Genomic DNA, 24,150 nt, shown 5'->3' with positions numbered 1-24,150 from the left:
GAGGGGGAATGTCACCCAGGCTGTTGTTGCAAATATAGCCTCAGGTGGAGGGCATCTCAGTATTAGCAGTAAAGCTGACTTTCTTTGTACCTATTATGCTGTCAGACTGTCGTCGATCGACGTCAATATTGCGAAGTGTTGTTGTAAGCATAAGAATAACAGCAGACAGATACGAATTTTGACGTTGTTATTCGAAAACTGGTGTTTCCTTGGCCGCATCACAAAGGTTAAAAACTAAATAAACATTTAGTAACAAATGGTTGAGATGGCTCTAATCACTATGGGACTTAACATCTGAGGTCATCAGTCCCCTAGACTACTTAAACCTAACTAACCTAAGGACATCACACACATCCATGCCCGAGGCAGGATTCGAACCTGCGACCGTAGCGGTCGCACGGTTCCAGACTGAAGCGCCTAGAACCGCTCGGATACAGTGGCCGGCTCATTTAGTAACAAGTTAGTTTTAAATGTTTTATTGAGAGACAGGTTTCGGATTCAAAAAATCTATCGTCAGCCAGGTACTACATGCTTAAATATTGAACATTCGTGTTGTGGTAATTCCGTAATATGACGTCGTGGAACAAGAAGCTGCTACCACAGCACTAAAATACCCAAGTCTAGGTCTCAACAGAAAAATTTATAATTGCCACTGAAGACGTCAGTTGACGCTCTAAAGGACATGTTTAAGGACTGTGAAATCCTTGTAGAGCATATCCACGTTTGTGTGAACTGCATTCGGTGATCAGAAAGGGAGTAGGAAGAGATTTACGAGTGTGATTTAACGTGTTTGATATTGTTACCATCTATTATTGTCTTTTGATTCCGGGGGCGAACATGATCTTGCTAGCTTCCGCCTTTGTCCATTGAGATCGAGGCAATATATCAGACTTTTAATAACGTTTATGACATTTTTAACATTTGGAGAGCCGACAAGTAGACAAAAATGCAACCAAATGAGAAACCAATAGACAGGAAGAGTAATTATGGAAGTACATGTCCTGTTTGAGTTTTTAATTCGTGCCAATTGTAGTAGATGCCCTCAAATCATCATCTGTTTTACGTTTGGTACCATATTCTATAGAATAAAAGTTTTTAAGGAATCAAGATTCTGAATCTTCAGTCAGAAAAAATACATCGTCTGATCATTACACAACTGATTTACTTCGACAGTGTTTCACGTAGGGAAATTGTAAGACCGTTTTATGTGGACTCCGAGTGGTCATCGAAACACAAATCTGGTCTTCAATATGAGCCCTCAGCGTAACTGCAGCGCGCAGTAGATGTGGTGGAAACCACTTAAGTTGACAGCTATGCATCGGTGCCACGCCCCACGGCGTCAGTTTCCACGGTGCTGGTATCGATGTATCACGGGCCTTGAAGCGCGCTATTCTAAAATTTAGTTATTATTTCCCAGTTTGTGATTCTTCGCTTTTCGATTCATTATTTTAGTGCGTTATGTCCCTACTAATAAACGTCGTAATGTGACGTATGCTTCAAGAATCTATTTGAAGTTAGAAACGAAACTCTCTTGGTAGTGCCAGTAAATAAAAAATAAATAAGGAAAAAGAAAGAAAAGGTCTCTTCCTGTTAGGTGTGGTAGAGACAGTAAATTTCTTTTGAGCCAGAACCAAGAACTTATTTTTCTGTAGAGAGGCTTCGAAGAGGACTTCAGCGACATAAGAAGCGTGGAATATGTTCAACACGTATCAACGTAGGAATGCCACAGCTCACTGCCACACCGTCAGAAGACGTGTTGATGCAAGCGTCGCCCCTACCGTACCAAATAAGCAAACACGTTAATTCTGGCAGGCCTATGGATCGTGTATTGTCTGCTCGCTTGAGGCAGTGGCCTATCCTTACTACTTCGCCCTCGGCATATATATTTGAGCTGTATTGGTTTCAAAGTGAAATCAGACGATTCCTGAGAATGTTATTTTATGCAGAAGGGGGGGGGGGAGGACAAGGACAGAGTTTACGATTATTTCTTCCACCTGTTGTCATTTTTAATCAGAATGGCGGTAATCGTTATGATGACTGTATGGACAATTTTCCAGTGCCAAAAAATTCAGAATGTTGCTTTGAATTACATAAAAACAGGGAAGATACGAGTTCAAAAGGATGAGTAGCTATCAGTCGCTCAATCATGTTGTAAATGTGATGCGTCGCACCAGAAAACACATTTACACCAGCATATAAGTGACACTAACGGGTTCTGCTGGTGAAAGCGCTACGATGTCTTTTTCCCACGGAACCTGCCGGTTGTGGCCCATTACTGCTTCCTTCCGTCAGACGTTTTCATCTTGAGCAAAAGCATCCCATTGTTGTCGTCGATATGCATATCCGACCAGCTCTATTTCGATTTCCGTACGTTCCTTAAACAGCTTAAAGCTACTGCCGGGTTTCTTTTGAAAGGGAAACGGCTGATTTGCTTTTGTGCCTTTTGTCCGTCGCGAGATTCAATTCCATCTCAAATGAGCCCGTTACGGACGAGACCTAAAGCCGTAATCTTCCTTCCTTCCTATTTTATATCTCACATATGAAAACAGATGAGTGAAATTGTTGTAAAATGTCAAATATGGGATATAAACAATACAAATGGAAGTAGTTAGGGTGTTTGCAGGCTATTTTTTTTAAATTTGTTAATAGAAATCCAGAATCCATATTAAGAATTATACAATATACGAGCTGTACTGTCAATGCCAAAGTCATTAGATGGTGCGGTCACTCATGTGGTGATGGATCGGGCAATGAATCGGCATTTGCCAGGAATTATCTGTGTCTCAGTCCTTGCATCATCTCTCTCTGGGGCTATCATTCATCCGCACAGCAGCTCCGTACCGCAGGTGGTGTCACTTTGGCATCTCCACTGATCCTCCCTTCATGGGAACAAGCTCCGTGCTATTAAGCCCCTCCCAGCGGCTTGGACAACCTCCTCTCGTCCTTCTCACCGCGAGGAGATCATTTTAGCTAGGTTGCGTGTCGGGCACTGTCTTTTTAGCCATCGCCATTTGTTAAGTGGTGCTCCCCTCACCGTTTGACCGTTGACGGTCCGGTATTTGGTGACGGAATGCCCTTTTTTTAATCACTAAAGTTCTCGTTTGTGTTTGCCGTGTGAGTTATCGGTCGTTTTAGCGAACGACGCGCGGGCTGTCCATCGGGTTTTACTTTTTATCCGTTGTAGTAATATGGCGGAGGACATTTAATTTTTAGCTCAGGACCTCTGTTTCTTATGGAGTATTTTATAGACATTTCTCCACGTTCCTATTTGTAGCTGTCTTCCGTCGATTGGGATTAACGTTTAGTCGTTTTTAACTTCTCTCTTTGTCTTCGTGTTCTACAGTTTTGACTTGGACACGTATGACCCTAGTTGTCTTTGCGCCCTAAAACAAAACAAAACAACCTCAGCACCGCCACTGGCTCGCCTAATCGCACTCCTCGCAGAAGTCTGCGAGAACGCTCTCACCGTTGTTCTCTCGACTGTAGGCGTGGGAAGCCAGGCCAGCGCCAGCTTTCGCTGCCGCACCTCCTCCTCTCTATCCAATGTGCCAGCATCCGCCTGTGTGTTGAAGCAAATATGCTACTGAACAATACTACAAGAGCCCTCCAGATTCTGTGTATGTAGCAGGGAATTTTCTTTATCAATTTATTTCCATATGTGATTGATTCATGGAGTTACAAGACAAGTCGTATGTAACAGTGATTCATGGAGTTACAAGACAAGTCGTATGTAACAGGTCGAATAAAAGCAGAAGTTTCTTTGTTGATGCGCTCCACGATATCGTGTATTGTCTGTAGCCATGAGGTCTAAAATATTTATATCGTGTCTGCGTTGCAGTAATAGCTGCAGTAATAATTTCTACATTGCTCTTAATTTAGTGTGTTAGGTGGTGTGTGGAAGCGAACAACAAGTTGTTATTTGCCCGTTTTTTGTTTTCCCAAAGCTACACACATGTGCAAAAAGATATGACTAGGAATTGTTTCTGTTGTGGCGTCTTGACAGATCAGTTTTGTGCTATTCGAGATTAGCCGGAAGCTGCGTTGACAACCATCGATCGGCTACGTGTGACGGATGCGGACTGTGCTGACGACACGCTGTACAGCCGACGCGATCCGCGGAACAACCCAATCTGTCATCTAACTGTAACCAGATGATGAGTCCGCTCTTTGTGTCGACATCGGTGAATATTGCGTGAGGTACATCGAAAACATACGTAACGTTTCCATCACAAATGACTTGTTCCTTTTCGAGTACTTTTATTAAACAGGTTCCTCCCAGTCTGCAGAGAAACTTCTTCTAGTTTCTGTGGCATATGGTCTGGTGGGAGGCAGCGATAGTTGTGCGCGTTCAGTGTTTCGTCTATGAAAAACGGGTCTATGAGCTGATGGTTCACTTACCCCACCACACATGTACAGTCCACAGACGCTGATGTTCCACCTGACGAAGCCAACGGCGATTGTCAACAGAAGAACGGCGCGTGTTTCAGCTGTTTACCTGGCCATGATTGGTAAATATTGCTTGAACAGTAAAGAAGATACGTGATACATATGGAGTATTGTTTCTCAAGGCCCATGCACAGAAGTTAACACGATTCTCATAATCGTTTCCATGCAGCTCTTGGTAGAGAAAGATGCGATAAGGATGGATGACGGAACCTATGCCGATAGAGAACGCACAGGACACTTGCCTGTCTCATGCCACTTCCTCGTGCGATTGCGCGGGAGCTAACGTGCGGATCAACTGCAACGGCAGCAAAAATATTAATTTCCCCCCTCTTTTGCCGTCACTGGTTTTCTTATGTTGTGTAGGTGTTACACTACCATCACGTTGAAAAGATTGATAAATAATTGGCGAGATGGTTGACGTGTGTTGGGATATCTTGTTGCATACACTGTACAAGAACAAACTGCATTCTTCCTACACTCTCCATACATCGTGAGCATGTCGGCTTTTTTTCTGCATTGGCAAATCCTGCCGTCAACTCCCTAGCTACTGCTTGGACTGTCACATACTGATTAGCAAATCGCAGTGCACTCAAGGAACTCACAAGCACACAGTAAGCAAACATAACGACATCGTACCTAGCAACTACGCAGGCCGAATGGCGCAAACAAGTGTCGATTTGGGAACTTTACGACCCCCGTCATTCTAATTTACCACTCTTTTAGTTTGTTGATGTGAATAGGCATTGTTCCATGTAAAAAAGTGTGTGTTTGCACAAATAATACACTTTCCAAGTTTTACTACAGTCTGGTTATTGTCCAACAATACGGGTTCCTGGCTACTAATTCATTCTGTAAGCCGGCTGCTGTGGCCGAGCGGTTCTAGGCGCTTCAGTCCGGAACCGCGATGCTGCCACGGTCGCAGGTTCGAATCCTGCCTCCGGCATGGATGTGTGTGATGTCTTTAGGTTAGTCAGGTTTAAGTAGTTCTAAGCCTAGGGGACTGATGACCTCAGATGTTAAGTCCCATAGTGCTTAGAGCCTTTTGAACCATCATTCTGTAAAATACGCTCATCAACAGCACTTCCGTAATATTTGCAAGTTTTAGGTGATTCGCACTATATATTTGTCTTTGTACATAATTACGGCGTAACAGCCGAAAACCAGTTCGTAAAATAAGAAAATTTTAGAATTTTACAGCAGTGCCGCGTGTTTTTTCGTTGGTAGTTTCTATTTCGTACGCGACTACTCTTTCAGAGGAATCGTTGAGTCGCGTTAGTTTGCGATCGTGTTTCGTTGTTACTTCAGTCTGTCGTGTGTGGCACATTAGGTCGAAGTACTCAGTGCGCCAAGGGCAATTAATTGGTGTCAGAGGGAGACCAGAGGAGGGATGCTGCTGCAGCGGTAGTCGCTCTATGTATTGGAACAGCTGCATCAGTGGGGATCTTCGTGAGCGCTTTGTGTCGGCAGCCCCTTTCATTTGCCCCCTCCTCCCCTTTCGTTCCCAAACTTCTGGTCGCTGAGAGCTGAGGCGATTGCTGGGGCGTCCACTACCATGTCGCAAGATTGTGGAAGAGTGTATCGGGAGGCGGGGAGGAAATGGACGGCGCACCCTGCAGGGGGTCGATACTGCGAACCGCGCCCGATCGACCTCCGGAACAGCAGCAGCCACATACTGCGCCCTTGATTGGATTGGGCTCCTCTTGATTGCAGCAGCCGTTGTGACAGCAGCAGCTACGGGACACTGCTTCGAGATCGTCTTAATTTAGCCAGTTGGATGCTCGGCTTACAGGTATAAAATTCAGTTGCTAAGAAAATTATAGACAGGCATGTGTGACAAAAGAATATTTATGGAACACATTTCACTTTAAGAAACCGTTTGACTACTTGGAAAACACGAATACGTAATCCCTTAAAATGTATTGTCGATCAGTGAAAATAAATTATAGTTTATTTCACAGTAGTGTACCAGAATTTACAATTGTTTGCTAATAATAATGAGAATATGAACTTCTAAAATGTACATCATTGGTATTAGGCGCCACGTAGACAAAGTCAGCGACTGACTGAAACTACGTGAGGGGAAGAAGAGTTAATGTGACATCGTGTCGACATTGAAGTCATTAGAAGCAGAGAGCTGAGTTGGAGTAAGTTTGCAGGAAATAAGGGAACCGTGCTAGGATTGGTGTCTGGCGCTTTAGTGAACGACGTCGATCCGAAAAGACGATGGCTGGAAACAGTTTGACCGCTGATCCTCCCGAACAGACGTTCACAATAGCAGGCGCGCCAGCTTCGTCTATGTATGAAGTCAGGACACTCGCAGTAGTTTTGACTGTATATCTCCAGCATGTCGTGAAATTGCCTTAATATACTAGCTGTGAATTCGTTTATATGTGGTGATGTGCTAAACTGCAATTCACTGTCCCGTATAGGAATGTGTACGTTAGCGTAGTGTAGAACAGCGCAAGTATGCTCGTCGGAAATGTCACTGGCAGTGGCTGACATTGCTATTAACAGAATTCAGCTGTGGCATAGGTTGACGAGCCTAATAATATGTGTGTATGCGTGTGTCAGTCACTCGGTATAAAATAAGTGTGGTTACACGTCTTTTGAACGCGCACTGTGATTGTTAGGAAATATAGTGAGTTCCACGAGATATGCCTGTTGTTGGGATTGCTTGCAGCCTCAGGCCTTAGAGCACCTGTGTGGCAAGGCTGTAGTGCGGGTTGCCGATAGTTGTGGGCGACGTGGCGTGATAGCTTCTAAAGTACGACCTGAACTTACCCTCATTGGACAGCATGCCTTCGCAAGTCAGCTCCCGTTTATAACTTTTTTTTTAAATATCTAGTTACTCGTTGTGTTCATGAACAAGAACTTGCATTCGAAGACGAGTGGTACCACATACACGTGTGGTCATCCATGTTTACGTTTCTCGTGGTTCTACTAAAACGACTAAAGAAAATCCGGGGGTAATTCCTCAGGAATATCATGGTCGATTTTCTTTTCAATCCTTCTCCAGTCTAAACATGTGCTCATGATAAGGTCATACTGTCTCCCATACATAATGCGTTTTGTTAGCCTTTGCAGATGACTGGTGTTTTTTGCTAGCATCTTCAGTTAAGCAACTAAGCAGCCCAGCTAGCTGAAATAATTAACTGAAAATGTTGAGCTGCAGATTTCCTTATAAGCCAGGTGGAACACAAGCGGTACATATTGCATGAGAAGCCAGAAAGATTTTAAAAAATCGACGTATGGCGCAGTACAGAGACTCGTTGGTATCTTTATTAGGAAGTTTGACCGAACACATGTATAGGTGCGACTGGTGATGAACTCGGAGAAGTTTTATTGTTCAGAAACGTATTTTGGAACGCAAATTGGGTGATAGGATTTCGACTGAGACCAGATGAAAGAGTGAAATTTTGCAAAATGAACAGGAATCGGTGCTGTTATATTGGCACGTTTTGGGGACGACTAGTAAAAAAATACGTGATTTAGTAAAACCAAAGAACAAGATTGTGAGTCGAGGATAATGAAAAGTATTTGAAACGAACTTACGTTTGTGAATAAAATCGGTAATATCTATGAACGTGGGTAGATAGACGACTATTACCGAAGTAGCAAAACAGAAAATAAAAAAAGCACTAGATGAACTTGACAAAATACAGCGCTGACAGTGGCGGACTTTGCTCCGAGTACTGCGCCGTACGACACGCCGCTTCCTGGCGCGAGACACCTCCGTATTTACCGACGAGCTCGCACCGATATGAGCGGCGCGCCAACAAACCGCAGTGCAATCTGCAGCTTCAGTCTATTTGCACTGCGGCTACAGGCGACGGCAGCGCGACGGGCTCTGAAGCCACTACTGGGAATCTTGGGTTTCAGGTTAGCCCAGTTACCCGTCAGGGACAGGAAAGAGCCCTCACTCCAATGTAAGCTACAGGGAGCATATTCCACTTTGCAGGAATGCTTGTACTAAGCTTTGAATGATTACGACTTTGAAGCCCTAGTTCTTGAGAATGTAGGTTCTCGAGACGACACTGATTTATAAAACATTCTCGTTTTTCTTTCCGCGTCATATGTAGGTAAATCATCAAGCTCTCGAGAACCATGTCTTTCGTCTTCGTCCGAAACAAGTGATGGTCGTGAATGCTGCTATCCTTGCCTTTCATAGTCCAAATTCGGCTTGTTATTGTTCGACACACGTCGTCATAAGCGTAAAGCTTTTTATTTATCTGAGTTTTATCAGGGATTAGAACTCTCTTGTTTACATATCTCTTTTAGCGCACAACAGTCCGCAGAGTTGCGCGGACTCCCGAAATTCGTTACCCCCACCCTACCGTGTATTTTGCAGAGAACCGAAGGACACTCTCCATCCGTGCGTGGAAACGTATTCGGTGAGTTACTTACAAGGGAAGGCCACGACGTTCGGATCATGCATTTACTACAAGCTTTTTATGCTTTTCGTAGTCAATTAAGACAAGGTGCAAGAAGTAAGGCGGTTACTTAGGCAGTTTCGAGAAAAATGCCAGAGAAATTTTACGCTTGGAATACGTACCAGTACGTTGCGAATCTAACCATGAGATTGCGGCTGTCAGGTGGTTAGCGTTCAAGCTCTATAATAGCTAGATAACTCTCTAGTAGCGTTTCGCTGTTCATTAATTTTGTCACAACAAATTTTGTATTTATATCGATAGACAAGTAAACGTGCAAACGCATGAAGCTTTCCTGAAAGTGAAAGCCTGTCGTGATTTGTGAATCTGTTACACTTGCAATCGGATAAGATACCCCGAACTGCTTTGCACCTAGACGTTTTGACCTTCAGGCACAGATTTCAAGGAGGAGGAGCCGACTGGGAAAACTCAAGTAAACATCGACAAATAAAGATGTAAACAAAGCTGCTCAATAATACGGTGAGTTACAATATGCAAGAACGTAAGGGTAATATACAAATAATCGTCGGATGTGCTTTCGAGAACGAATAGTATATGTGCAAATTTCTTGAAAAATCACAAAGTTTACTTTTTTACTGCTAAAATGAAGGTGGCTCATGGTATTCGACTATTGCGGATGATGAATGTCATGAATATTCAATGCATAATGCGGTTGCAATATGTCATCTAAAAGATGCGTTCGTGTACTGTAATAGTCTTCTTTAAGAAGCTGGTCTTACTCGCGGATCATGAGAGGGATACACTATCCGGAAAATGTTGGGTGTTTTGTCGTTTATTTCTCGATGGTTCTAATATTTGTTCTAATAATTGCAATTACTAAACAGCCAAGTAACTTTGTAAATTCAATAAATGTTCGTGCAAATACACTTTTTTGTTATATTTTCTTTCAAATCTCATATGTATGAAATGTGACTATTGTTGAGAAAAGTATCCAATAAAAATGTTGAACGGTAGTCGATCCAGCGATTACGGCGCTTGAACGCTAACCATTTGACCATCTACATATCAAGCTCAGAGCCAGAACTTATGAAGAAGTTTTGTGACCAATTTCGCTAGCTAGTATGTGTATTGTGATGGTGCAGTTAAAATGCCTAACTCTTTCATAGGACGTCTACGTCTGAACACCACATGTTATTCTTACTGCTGGCTTTTGTGCACTCAATACTTCCTTTCTAAGAGAAGAGTTGCACCGCAATATTATTCCATAAGACATTATTGATTAGAAATACGCGAGATAAGTCAGTAGGGTGATTCGTTGTTTCCAGGACTAGCAATTATACGAAGAGCAAAAATGGCTTAACTGAATTGTCTGAGAAGCTCAGTAATATGCTTTTTCCAGTTCAAGTTCTCTTCACTACGTACGTCCAAAAATTTGGAGCAGTCTACCTTTTTGACTGACTCCTGTTTATATGATACGAGTACATCAGTTGTTAATATGACTGTATTTGTTGTACAGAATTGAAATTTGCGTGTTTTCTCAAAATTTAAGGAGAGTCTATTTTCAGATACTTAATTAATAATTCTTGGAAAAACATAATTAACCATCTCTTCTGTTGCTTGCTCTCTAACTGGATTTATTACGACATTAGTATCGTCTGCAAAAAATATCAATTCTGCTTGTTGAATCTTGCCGACAGAAGGCAAAGTGACTGCAGGGCTGCTTTCAAGCGGGAAAGACATCTGCTGCTTCACAGCTCCCGCGGTGGGATTACAAAGTGATGTGGAGCAGAAAAACACATATTATGGCAGCTTGGTATAAACTACACATGAGTTTTTTAACTGAACAAGATGAAATGAAGCCGTGTCATCAGAAGTAAAGGCTTTCATAACAAGAACATTAAATGAAGCATTCTGTTTAAGAAAAGAGAGTGGACCGCAGACAATGGTAGTGGAAATGAAAAGGGAAATAAAAATGGCCTTGGTACCTCGAAGAGAGATGGTGCTGGCAGGATGCTTAAGTATAAGAAGTATAGTATTTTGAGAGAACGGTTCAGCAGTGGCATGGAGTCTTAAGAATAGCCGATAATTAAGTACGAAAAGTAATAGCTTTTCCTCATCACGTTGTCCTGCTATGTTAATTTCTGTTGCGCATTGTCCAGTAGTAATTCATAATTATGCTTTCTCACCTTCAGTTAATTTCGAAACGTGTACTCGTGCTCGTCCTCTAACAGAACTTATTTTCGAAGAAATGGCAAGCACTCATCTCCTTGTCATTCCGAATGCTCGTCCAGTTTTGCGTCCGCAAAGATTCCCTTTTAGCGCTCGACGCCATGACTACCCCGTGCGCGTGCAGCAGGGTCCGCTGCTGTCCGCTTTCGGAGCATCTAACCACACACCAGTTCCCGCGTTCTCTTAGATGGGCGCTGTAAGATTGTGCAGAGGGGCACCTAGTTCACAGTTGCTGTCCCGATTAAAATAGTTCTCTCTCTTTCTGATTTCTACTGCCTCTGCAATAAGAGAACCCGAGGAAGTAAGAAGCATTAGGTAAGATTTTACTTTCATAAAAATTATTCTGTGTTTATTTGTGAGGTTGTTCTCAGAAAATCCTTTTTTTTTTCAAAAGTTTTAAGGAAGCGCAGTACCATTCAGGGATACATGTATATGTAGAGGTGTTCCAGCCAGCCTATTATTTAGGTGGAAGCATGAGGTCTCCGTTTTAAGTGCGCTCGGGATTAGTCGCCATTTCCTGAAGTATTCAGCCATCAATTCCTGATCTTGGGTGAGAGTCTGTTCAAGAGCAGTCATATTAGTATGTTGACATGCAAGAGTGATGTCATCTGCGTAAATAAATTTTCTAGATGCGGTAGTTGATAGGTCGGCTACATAGAGATTGAACAGCAGAGGCGCAAGCACTAATCCTTGGGGGAGACCATTACTCAGGAGTTTTGATTTGCTGAAAGACACACACATTGAGATTATTGAGATTTGCAAGACTCTATTTGGCACCATGTTCTCTGGAAGAGGCGTCATCGTTTTACATCTAGTAAATTTTACGAACTTACATGTTAGACGCTCTCTCCAGGCAGTATCACATACTGTTGTCAAATCGACGAAAACAGCACCAGTTTTCAAGCGTTGCTCATAGCCCCGCTCAATGAACGTTGTTAATGCAAGGTCCTGATCCTCGACTGGGTCTGAAGCCAGCTTGGTCATTCCAGTATGATTGGATTTAATCTGTTGTAAAGGAGACGCTCAAGCAGTTTATATGTTACATTTAAGAGAACGATGGGTCTATAGCTTTCTGGTTTATAGCCTGGCTTTCCTGGTTTGAGGATGGCAATGATCTTTGCCCTCTTGAATTCTTATGGCAAAACTGTCGACTGGAGCATGTGGAAGTAAAATGTCGTCAGCTACAGTGTGTTAGGAATTCTGGGTGTATGTTGTCGAGATCAGGGGCCTTGCCGTTTCTTATTCTTTGTAGGGCCTGCAGCGTTTCTGTGACAACAGTTTTGACAAGTCTCGTTGTTCACGACTGTTTGTATTTAATGTTTTTAGTTCTTTCTTTATTTAACGCGAGTGTTCTTTTTCGACAGGTGTTCTAGACGTTTTGAACATATTGTTGGCAATTTGGTCTGGTGTTATTCTTAGTTTAGCTGTGGTACATGTGAATTAGCTCCTAGTTTCTTCAGAAGGATCTATGCTTTTCTGCTAAAGCGTCTAAAATCCTGTTTTTCGATAGTGTTCCTCCACTTGACTCTGCTAGCTTCGTCCAGGCTTCTTAAAGGGTGAAAAACTAGTTACGCTGTAACAAATAATCACTGGCTAGCAAACAACTTATTGGTAATACAAACAATGTGTGTAAAGTAGAGGAGAATACATAGGTAATTAGTATAATACATGCAGGTGAAGAGAGCGTGAGACTAAAATTATTGATGCGGAAAAATATTAATACAACGCCCAAAAGACATTTCGTAAAAAAATAGAATGAAGAAAAATAACTATAACATTGACGGATAACGCTTTGCTCCTGTTGTTTCTATCGACAACTCGAAAATTAAGATTTTGTGTGCACTGCTTCCACATTCGAAATATAGACATTATTCAACAAGTTAAAATCTTCTAGGTTGTTAGGCCGCGTCATATTTCTTCAGAAAGCGGTGGTTAAAGCCTTCTGCAGCGATCTTCTTCAGGACCTTGAACACTCAATCTACAGTAGACACCGCAACATACCTGCAGAGGAGTCGAACGTCGATTGTTTGAAGAAATATGACTCGACCTAACAACCCAGAAGATTTTAACTTCAGTGACAACGGCCGCGAAGCCCTCCAGACTTAACACAATTATTCATCAACTTATTAGGTAATGTTCCTAGTGTCGGTTTACAGTGTTCTTACGAATGCAACGTTCAATCAGCCAAATGAGAAAACAGAAGATATGACGGTCTCGAAACGAGCACAGTACAATGACGATGATTTACTCGTCGATAATGTTATACGTGAAAGATCTTACACGATCGTCGTTTGTCAACAAAAACATCCACGCTGCTAAGAGCACACAAGGGTGTGGTAATTGAGCAGGCAGTTAGAAGTCCCACGAAGAGTAATATCGTACAAAAGCTCATGTCCACGCTCTACACGGATGCGTTACGAGGCTGTCGTTTCGCAGAACAGTCCCGCTCCCGGCGTAATGGATGGTCTCCCCTCCCCCTCAAAAACAATCGACAAGGCGAGCATTCGCTTCGTCGGGAAGGGGAGGTTGGCAGGGGTGGCGGACATGCTCCTCTGCTTGCTTTGCCGAGTGCATTTAACCATCGCCCATTAAGAGACAGTTCCGCCAGTGCTCAGCGTGTGTTACGCACTACGACCATGCAATGTGAAAGGGCCAGCGCAAGCACTTAACAGAGTGCTGGCGGGGAGCGGCACAAGAGGAGTAATGGTCACGTCACGTTGTGTTGTTATCCTTGTTTCTTCAACCTCTTTTTCAAGGTTTTTTCATGTTTTTCTTTTTGAACATTTCTTGGCATTTAACTTGTAAATGCTACACACAATAATCTTTAACTCGGGCAGAAACCGGTATTTGCGGTATCTTTCTGAACTGTGCCGATGTAAAGGACACCACACGCGGAATTGTCTTGGACGTATAACAGTGCACAAGTAAAAAAGAATCCTAAATACCTCTTCCTGTGGCAATATAACTCGGGATGTGGCTCCATGTATGACCTTGGCAACCATCGCCTCCAGCAAAGTATGTAACTTACTGCTTGGAAGCCACTGAACGGTTGTGTGTCACTGTCGGATCGAGACTAGAATGCAGACTCTTCGGAATACGCCGCTAGGTCCAGAAAGTACTTGAATGAGCTGAGTTCAGTTTGGCGATTAGAGACAGGGCAGTGGCAGAGTGAGGCATGCCCGAGCAGCTTAGCGTGAAAAATCACCGTTTCGAGTTCCAGCCCAGCACACACTTTGAATCTATCAGAACAGGTGAAAACCACTGTCTACTCTTCGTTAGAACTCTCTCTCTCTCTCTCTCTCTCTCTCTCTCTCTCTCTCTCTCTCTCTCTCTAACTCGCCAAAGAACAGAACTGGTCATCTTTCTGTCAGTATATATAAATAATTTTCCTTTCTTAAAATGGGTGTATGAACGACATTCTTGAGACAAAGGTGTGGCGAGAGCTATCGTATCAGAATACGGAATATTACAAACGCTGACACTGTTAGCCTATAAAGTTATGTGCAGATGCCTGGAATGCTACGTGCATACTTCCAGTGTGTTTTGTTCTGCGTTTGTAATTGTCACCCAGCAACATAATTTGATGATTTTAAAGGTCAGTGCAAAGCATTGTATTCATCGTTTTAACTCCATTTCTTCTGTTTCTACGCGAAAGAAAGTTTAAAATTACTTATGTAAAAAAAAAAGTGGTACCCATGAAATGACGCTCTACGTTACCAGTCCACTGGGCATAGTGATGGCTATGCGGGATATTGCGTGGCGAATAGTCTCCTTCAACTCTGTAAGGCTCCTTATACCATCGGTGTAAACAGTGAAATTTATGTATTCCCACCAAAAGAGTCGCAAGAGGCTAAATCGGGCGAGCTTGCCGAAGTCGGGCGATCACCGCTGAGGTAGATCAGGCGCTCGAGAAACTTTGGGGGCAAAACACAACTAGCAGGTGACGCTGCGTGTACTGTGGCCCCACTTGCAGCACACATCCTCAACGTCATTGTTCTCGAGACTGTGTGAACTAAAGTTCTCAATCATATTGAAAAATTGGTGAGAAGTCGTAATTGCTGAACGCTCGTGTTCTTCTTTTTCTATTTTTTTCACCTATTTCACCCACTTTGAAGAAGGTGAAGGCCAGTGATCCGTACTCTCGATAACAGACACCGAACAGCTCGGAGTGAAGGGACCGCTCACTAACGCCTCAAGGATTGTTAGCGCTCCAGGAGCGCATGTTTTGTTTGTACATCCGCACAAACAGATAAAAATGAGTCAAATCACTGAAGAACTTGAGCCCGTAGTGAGGCAGCTTTACGATTGACTGTGTACATGCATCTTGCAGAACAACAGAATCGCGTTCGCTGAGTTCTTCCACCACCACCATCTGGTACAGGTGGGAACTGAGGTCATCACGAAGACGCCGCCTCACACAACGCTAAGAATGTCAAAGAGCAGCTGCAAGCTTGTGTACCGAGCGCCGCACCGAGGAGATCGCCGAAATGTTGACTGTCTCATTGCTTCATTGTTATACGGTAATCTCACGGGCCGTGGTAATCGCGTCATTCTTCGTTGCCTAGTTCTAATTGCCCTGTCCACGTACGAAATAACTGATAGCTACGAATAGGCTAGCGAGGAGGAATACTGAAGTGCACACGAAATGCACGCTGCCTGACTAGAAACGACCGGCCGTAAGAATAATAGGCCTCTACGAAAAATGTACGTTGCACCTTCGACCAATGTGTTGTCGCTACTGAGGCAGGTGGAAAACAGCAGACCCGCCACTTCGAATGAGACCGCTTTATTCACAGTACGCTACTAAAAGCAGCAATTTTCGTTGCCGAACCCTGTAGAGCGATATTGTATATACTGTTAGAAAACGATTGACGATAAAAAAGTCTTCTTGGACATGATGATACCGAGTATCCAACTGTTATCGTCGACTTCCTGAGGTGATGAACGGACCGACGCAAGCTTTCTTTTTAGACAGTTGTTCGTGATCGATAAGAGGTGCATCCGTGCTGCGTGTAGCGTGTGGCACGCGATATGTAGGAATAAATTCCAGTCAGAAGAGAATGACGCAGAGCAATACGTGTCTCGTAACACGGAAGTACATAAGGCCGTTAACAGATCCGAACGGCAACCGCAGGTCTACCTACCCTAGATCGGTCAGGTGTAACTGGATCGCAGGAGGGTGTGAGACGAGCGCAAATTGGCAACCCTGCGGAGTGCAAATGGGATTGCGACAGAGAGTGAGTGTTGTGAAGGGGCCGGCGGGCGCTGATTGACCCCCGCAGATTGACGGCGCAAGGTTGCCAACACCGCCCGCGGCTGGACCGCCTCGCCAATGCCGTGTCGTGTCCGGCACTCTCTCCTCCGTTGAGCTTATCCCGCTGTTACATTGCTTCTTTGTGCTTAACTTTCGTTGCTATCAGACTTGCTTCACCCTTCGAGAGCGTCGTTCCTTTTCTTCCTGGTTCCATTTTATTCCTTTTTCAGACCACTATCTTTCCTGAAATTCTGCCCTTTCCACTACTTCTCAGAAAAGTGTTCTGTTATTTATTACGTAAATTCTAATCCCTGTGTTTTTCATATCTTTTTCAATTTCGGCGAACCATGTGAGTTTGGATTTGTAGCTGTTTAGTAAGTTGAATATCTGCTTGGTTAGTGAGTTATTATTCATTGGTATGTGTCTCCATAAAACTGTAGTCTTCTTTTCCTCATTATATTAGTTAGCTTTTCCATTTTCAAGTAGGGCTCTCTGTTTGATCCTAACTTGCATTCAACATTACTATTAGCTCTAGGTCCTAGTACATTCCTTGGAAATCCTCCTTGTCATGAAGTGTGTTTTTTCAAATGATATTTTAGTCCTATTTTTGTATGTTTGCTTCTGTAGCTCCGCCAGCTGTTCTTTGGCGCTATCTGGTGAGTCAATAATCAATCCCATGTCATCTGCAAATGTTAGACAGTCTATGGACATTTTGTTTGGGTTTCTTCCTAGTTGAACACCCTTAGTATTATTGGTTTTTCTCCATTCTCTCACTAACTTCTCTAATGCGCAGTTAGAAAATAGGGGTGATAAATCATATCCCTGTCTTACCCCTGATTTTATTTCAAAAGGTTTTGACAGTTCCCTCATCAATTTTACTTTTGATATTGTGTTTGTTAAAATTACATTAATTGTTTCTGTCGTTTTTATTGTCGAGTACGAATTCCTTTATAATGTTGATTAGTGCATTTCTGTCAATTGAGTCATAAGTTCTTCGTTGTCACAGTCGTCAGTTAACTCCAGGGAGGAAAGTCATGTGCGACAACTGCGAACCGTGCAAACTTTATTTTTTGTTGTTGCCGTAGGTATTATGATTGTTTGCATATCGGACTTTCTGAGGCGGGTATTCGGGACCAACTCAGCATTTGCATAAACTAGCGAGAAAAACTGCCTAAAAACTACTCAGACTGGCCGGCGCATCAGACGAACGGTTGTTAACTCGCCGCGCGAATCACACAGCGCACACATTTTAAACACGTTCGCCTAGGGGGCAAGGGGAGGACCGAATGGAACGGGATGCAGTATCTGCTGATATGAATCCGACAGAATATACGTGGACTCAATTAAAATCTGCAACGCGTCGCTGCTTTAACCTTCTAACACAGTGGATGACCTCAGGTATGTGGATATAGAGGGTCGCCACCATCAAAAAGTGCGGCAGGCTTGGGCGTCAACGTCTCGATCTCCATGTGCTAACGACGATCCAAACGTGTTTAGGTCGATTCACATTAGACGCTAACGGAACGGAACGGAACGGAACGTACGGTGGCGTCACCATCAAATGGTGGATGGTTCACACTAGACGGAACGTCAGCGCGTCAGTATGCTTGATCCAGAAACGAACTGTGGCACTGAGGTTAAGAGATACAATCCGTCATGAAAAACGTCAGAATGTGGTAACAGAATTAAATAATTATCAATGTTGATAGTTTACGCATGGCTAAAGAAAACTCCATAAAGAACTGTCTTGATCAGTTTCGTACGGTAAACTGCTGACAAGTGAACAATTTCAAAACATCGACATTTACATATCTACGAACATTTACAAGGCATTTATAGTGCCTGTTTACCTTACCCTTAATTTTTTTCCTAAACAGCAAATAATTTCAGAAACAATTGCATTTCTGTCTTGCAGTATAGCTGACTTGTTCACTTAGAATCTTTCATTTATGTTCTTATTAGCTTAAAAATCTGGTATTGCCCTATATTCGTTTTACCTATTTTCTATTAGAAACGAAAACAAAAAATGAACTGTTTGTAGTGAAATATCGAAAAAATTCTATTTCCACGTATTCGTGAAAACACCTTTGAAATTATTAAACAGTCGTACAAAGAAAATGCATAATGTACAAATGTGTAAGTACAGTTTCCGTACACAGGGCGCAGCTACTTCGCGTGTCTGCAATGCGATTTTCGTAAGATCTCTATGGCAACGCCTCTTCCTAACTATGTAGATGGTACTGTTCTCGGCTGCAGCCGTTTGCGCTTCGTAGTGGAAAGCTGTCAAAAGCGCTGCCAGGTATCAGATTCCCTTAAGGTGACTCGACTCCAATAGTATCTTAATAGAAAAGAATAACTGTATTAAAACTTGTTGTATGGAGTTTGTAGAAGATTATGTCGAAACGCAGTACAGCCCTGTGTGCGCTAATTAATGTTTTAAGGAAGTATTTGAACTAAAAATTAAACTAAACTCCTTCCGGACAGCGGTACCGACCGGCCGCCGTGTCACCTCAGCCTGCAGGCGGCACTGGATGCGGATGTGGAGGACATGTGATCAGCGCACCGCTCTCCCGGCCGTATGTCAGTTTACGAGACCGGAGCCGCTACTTCTCAGTCAAGTAGCTCCTCAGTTTGCCCCACAAGGGCTGAGTGCACTCCGCTTGCCAACAGCGCTCGGCAGACCAGACGGTCACCCATCCAAGTGCTAGCCCAGCCCGACAGCGCCTAACTTCGGTGATCTGACGGGAACTGGTGTTACCACTGCGGCAAGGCCGTTGCCTTTAAAAAATTATTTACGGTTTTTATTTCACTTGACGTCGTACTAATATCAGGCTATTATTTTGTGTTGTTGTAGTTATTATGCTACCCATTGCCACACACTATTATTAAAGAGCTTTAGGATAATATTTTACAGTCTTTTATTGCATTTTATACACTCATGTTTATTTTTTCGAGTAGTGTAAATCGTAATTTTTTTCTTGTTATTTTACAGGTGAGTGGTGCTGCGTCCCTACACGGAAAACGCAAGACTGTACTGTTCGTTACTAAGGTACAGTTCTTTCATTGCATTTTGACGAGGTCTCAGATATGCTGATATACGACGTCTTTAAATACCAGTACATTGTAGTAGAGATATTTACAGTTCAGTAGACGGATGGTAAGGAAGAAATTAAGCCTTGGAGCTATTGTATAGAAAAGTGTCATCGTCAAGCGTTACGATTTCCTCGTTAACTGGCAGGAAAAAAGATCGATCCCCTGATTAGACAGTCTCATATCGACCGCTTGTCGTTTTCTACTGACAGCCTGGTAAAAATTGTCTATCGTTCAGGAGATAACATTAATGAACAGCCCACAAATATTTTGAACTTACTCGACCATGAATAACAGTTTATTAGTGATATTTAAAGTTATTGTAAGATAAACTAGGAAAAAGGAAATCAGACGATAGACACTGGATAATGTAATTTGGCGTATTTGGAGTGAAGAAAGCCGGCCGTTGTGGCCGAGCGGTTCTAGGCGCTTCAGTCCGGAACCGCGCAGCTGCTACGGTGCAGGTTTGAATCCTGCCTCGGGCATGGATGCGTGTAATATCCTTAGGTTAGTTAGTATATCACATTCGAGTCTACATATAATCGCATCCAACTACAATGATCTTATCGCGCTGTTTGTGGCCTTGTGACTTAGTAGCTGTATGAAAGGTTATCGGGCATTGTATTGGATTCTGTCATGGAGATTTCACAGTGTTTCAAAAAGTCCTTTAAAGGTGCGAATTTGCTGTCCACCACTTGACTGAGCAATACTTCCATGTTTGAGACAGGCGACCATTTAGATTTGGCCCAGGGTATAATTTAGGTAATGTCTTGGTCGTAAATTGTGTTCATCGTTTACTGTTCAGACAAATCATCAGAACACAGCTGTGATCATAATAAGAAATACAATATAACACATGCTAATGAAAAATATTTTATCGATAAAACAGTAATTTATACTCATACTTAACAATAACATAACAAAGCAAAGCTCACAAAAATGAGCATACAAGTCACTGTGAATAAGACTCTCATACCTACGGAGTCAAGTGCCAATCTGTGTATACATCGGTAACATACCTATGAAGGAAACTTTATAGACGCCAGATGGTTAACAGTCGATACAGAGTGTAAATTGAATATCAAAGAATATGACCACTATGAAAAAACTAAAGAGACATGTAGACTAACTGTTACATAAAGTCGCAGCTAAGGAGAAGCCATACAGGTGTAATACACTGAAATGCAACAGTAATAGAATGTTATAAAAGAATTTGCATATTGTTGACGGTGTATACAGCCTAAGTTCAGAATCAAGATAGCTTTATGTGCAGACTACAAAAGGGACAGAAACGGAAAAGTGTGCAGTTAGTACAAAATAAGAAACAATTTTTTTTCTCCCGTGATAATCGAGACAAGAACAATTGTACGGATTTCAGGCACAGCCAAAAAGTCATATTAACAAAATAACATACGTACTACGAGCCAACGAAAACCGAAGGGTTAAAATATACACTATCGAAAGAAAAAATCGCGACACCGAAAAAATATAAAATTTTGGGAATAGATTTGTCCAGGTAATATATTTAAGTGATTAACAATACAGGATCAGAGGTTAATGTAAGCGCGAGATACGCCATTGCAAATGTGAAATGTTGGTACACTAATAACCGGTGTAAACGGCAGAACACTGAATGCAAGCGTGTAAACGTGCATGCATAGTGTTGTACTGGTACCTGATGTCAGTTCGTGCTATGGAGTCCGTACCTGTTGCACTTGGTGGGTCAATACGGGAAAGATGAATGCTGTTTTTGGATGACGCTGGAACTGTCGTCCGATGATGTCCGATACCTGCTGACTGGAGACAGAGCTGGTGATGAGGTCATGGCAACATGTCGACACTCTGTAGAGCATGTTGGGTGACAACAGTGGTATGTGGGCAAGGTTATCCTTTCGGAATGCTGTTCATGAATGGCAACACAATAAGTCGAATCACCAGATTGATGAACAAATTTATGGTGAGGGTGCGTGAGATAACCAGGAGAGCGCTTCTGCTGACAGGAAACAGCTCCCCAGACCATAACTCTAGGTGTAGGTCCAGTGTGTCTAGCACGCAGACAGGTTCGTTGCAGGCTCTCGACTACCATCCTCCTAACCAATACACGGGCGTCATCGGCACCGCGACAGAATGAGCTTCGATCAGGAAATACAACAGACCTTCACTATGGTCACCAATGAACTCTAGTTTGACACCACTGACGTAGCAAATGGCAATGGTTTGTGGTCAGTTGAATGCACGCTACAGGTCGTCTGGCTCGTAGCTGTCCTTGATGTAACTGACTTGTAACAGCTCGTGTGACTATAGTGCCATCTGCTGCTCAGACCGCTGTTGTAGTTGCAGTATGATGCGCCAGAGCCACACGCCGGACACGAAGGTCCTCTCTCTCTCGGTGGGGTCAGGTGGCCGTCCGGACCCGATCTTCTTGCGACCGCACATTCTCACGTACGTTCTGGTGACCACCGTTGCCAGCAATCATGTACAGTCGCTTCATTCCTGCCAAGTCTTTCTGCAGTATCGCAGAAGGAACAGCCAGCTTCTCGTATCCTTATTACAGACAGGCCTGAAGTATCTACAAAAGGGAAGCCGTACAGATGTGTTAAATTAAGAGTGCCAGAGTAGTAATAATACATTACAGAAGAATTTTTGACGCTATATACTGTACAAATGCAGACACCGAGATAGCATTACGCATAAATTACTCAATAGGCAAGAAACGGATGAGTGCACAGTCCATACAAAATGGGAGATACTATCCCTCCTTCCCCTCCACTTTCCCCCTCCCTTCCCCCCTCTCCCACCCCACGCCATAGGGAGTAGCGAGTGAACCGGCTGTGACGTGTTACATACAGGTTACGTCAAATTCACTACAAGGTTTGGTAGAGATGTGATGCTATTCACGTGCTGCGAACACTGTTCCTTGTGTATTTCTAGCATGTAGAAATTATTGAGCATGAAACCCTCTCCTGTTTGTCGACGGGCGGTTTCAAGTTTTGTTTTTCATTTATTTATTGTTAATAGAAATGAAGTATTCGTAAAACATACTCTGTATTGTAAATTGTATACAGTATACAATCTACAGTAGTAAGTTATTTTAGCAGCGAATGCTGTTAAAAGTTGGAGAATCTTTTGTTCTGAATTCAGGTTTCTTTCCTCTGACGTAAAACTGTTGGTCATCGCTCACTCAGGATTAGCCCTTCCAGTTCCAGCTGTAACTATAGAGATTGCTGTCTCCTAAGACGATATCTCGTTTTGCTCTTGTATAGCAATGACTTGCAGAGAGTAAAAGTGTGCGGTCTGCATGCCTGACTATTCACGTTTCTGCAACGTGAGATAACGGCACAGACTGGGCGGTTTGCGTAATTAACGGCTGTCGAACCTGTTTAACACATGCAGCCACACCGTTCACTTCCCTGCAGCCTGTAGGCGGACCACGTTACGTAAACCCAGATTGCCATTTCCGATAGCTTTGTTGCCACAAACACATTAGCAGTTAGTGATTAACCTGCTGGAATCGTGATAATGAAACTAATGACGGTCAGCTATGGGAGAAGAGTTGGTAGAGTACGCTACCAAATTACCAGCCTGCTCCCCCGTTGTTCAAGAATTAGCTGATCTCCCTCTGTCTCTTACGCTAACTTACATAAACTGATAGAAAAAATAATATAAGTAGTCTGAGGAAGTGTTTTATTCTGGTGCACTCACTCGGTGAAGTTTTTCCGTTTTAGTTTTGTACAGCCTTCCTTCTGCTTTACTTTCTGTTAGTTTCAAATTGCTGTTAAACGCTGCTCTTTTGTAACAACGTGATAAATCTGTAGTAAGAGCAATAACAGCTTTGTAGAATCTTACAATTGGCTGTAGTATCAAAGAGAGCGGATGACACCGAAACGCAGCAAAAACTAAATTTCTCCGTTGTTTTTCCTTGATACATGAGCAAGTCCTATTCCAAGTACATGACTAAGCTGACATGGCGCCGTGGAGAAAGCATATTTTCAGTTGCCTACCATCGCCAGATGCATCTCCCGTACAGGCATTTCTGTCTAGAGATTGCTTTCCTTTGCGGGACACCATCTCTGGGTGAAACAATTTCAGCGGTACAATTTACGACGCTGTTTGTCATCGTGTGACTAGAACATTCTGCAGAAAACTGTGCTGTGTTGTCCTATAGGTACGGCTCCGTTTTATTGCTTCTGTCTTTTATAGCAGGCGCGAAGTAGTGCCCTTATAGAATCTGCGCTGCGGTTTTCGTTTTTACGCTTCGTACGTCTCAATTTTTTATTGCAGTTTTACACCGTATGTTTTAGAGCTTACTACGAGCGACTCTGGTTCCCCAGTTGGATATTATTTTGTTCCAGTGCTAATCTGATCAATGTATTCTGATATGTAATATCGGTGTGTTCACTTCAGTAGCTTAGTGGTCAACGCGGCTATGTTGCGGGGGACCTGGGTTCGATTCCCGGCACTGCCAAGGATTTCTTCTCAGTGAGAGGACTGGAACGGAGTGCACTCAGCCTGTTGATGCCGACTGAGAAGCTGCTTCACCGAGCAATAGCGGTCCAGGTCACGAAAACTGACGACGAACGCAAGAGCGGTGCACTGACCCCGCGGCCCTCCATACCTCATTCAGTGATGCCATTCCCGGAGGATGACACGGCGTCGATCGGTACCGATAGACCGCCAGGGCCTGTGGGCGCAGTTTACGTCTATGCAGTATTAGTTTAGTTAACGTACAGCATTACTTGCAAC

At 43.1% G+C, this 24,150-nt stretch overlaps 1 protein-coding gene and 1 pseudogene across 1 annotated transcript in view; one reads left to right on the top strand and one right to left on the bottom strand.

The window, feature by feature from the left end:
• The window catches only part of LOC126109897 (hormone receptor 4), a 617,359-nt gene that overhangs the window by 240,052 nt on the left and 353,157 nt on the right, over positions 1-24,150 (top strand). The window lies entirely within an intron of this gene.
• On the bottom strand, positions 18,979-19,096 carry LOC126098553 (5S ribosomal RNA; annotated as a pseudogene).

This window comes from Schistocerca cancellata, chromosome 1, assembly GCF_023864275.1.
Source record: "Schistocerca cancellata isolate TAMUIC-IGC-003103 chromosome 1, iqSchCanc2.1, whole genome shotgun sequence".
Lineage (NCBI taxonomy): Eukaryota > Metazoa > Arthropoda > Insecta > Orthoptera > Acrididae > Schistocerca > Schistocerca cancellata.
This window is presented reverse-complemented; position numbering and strand designations above follow the sequence as displayed.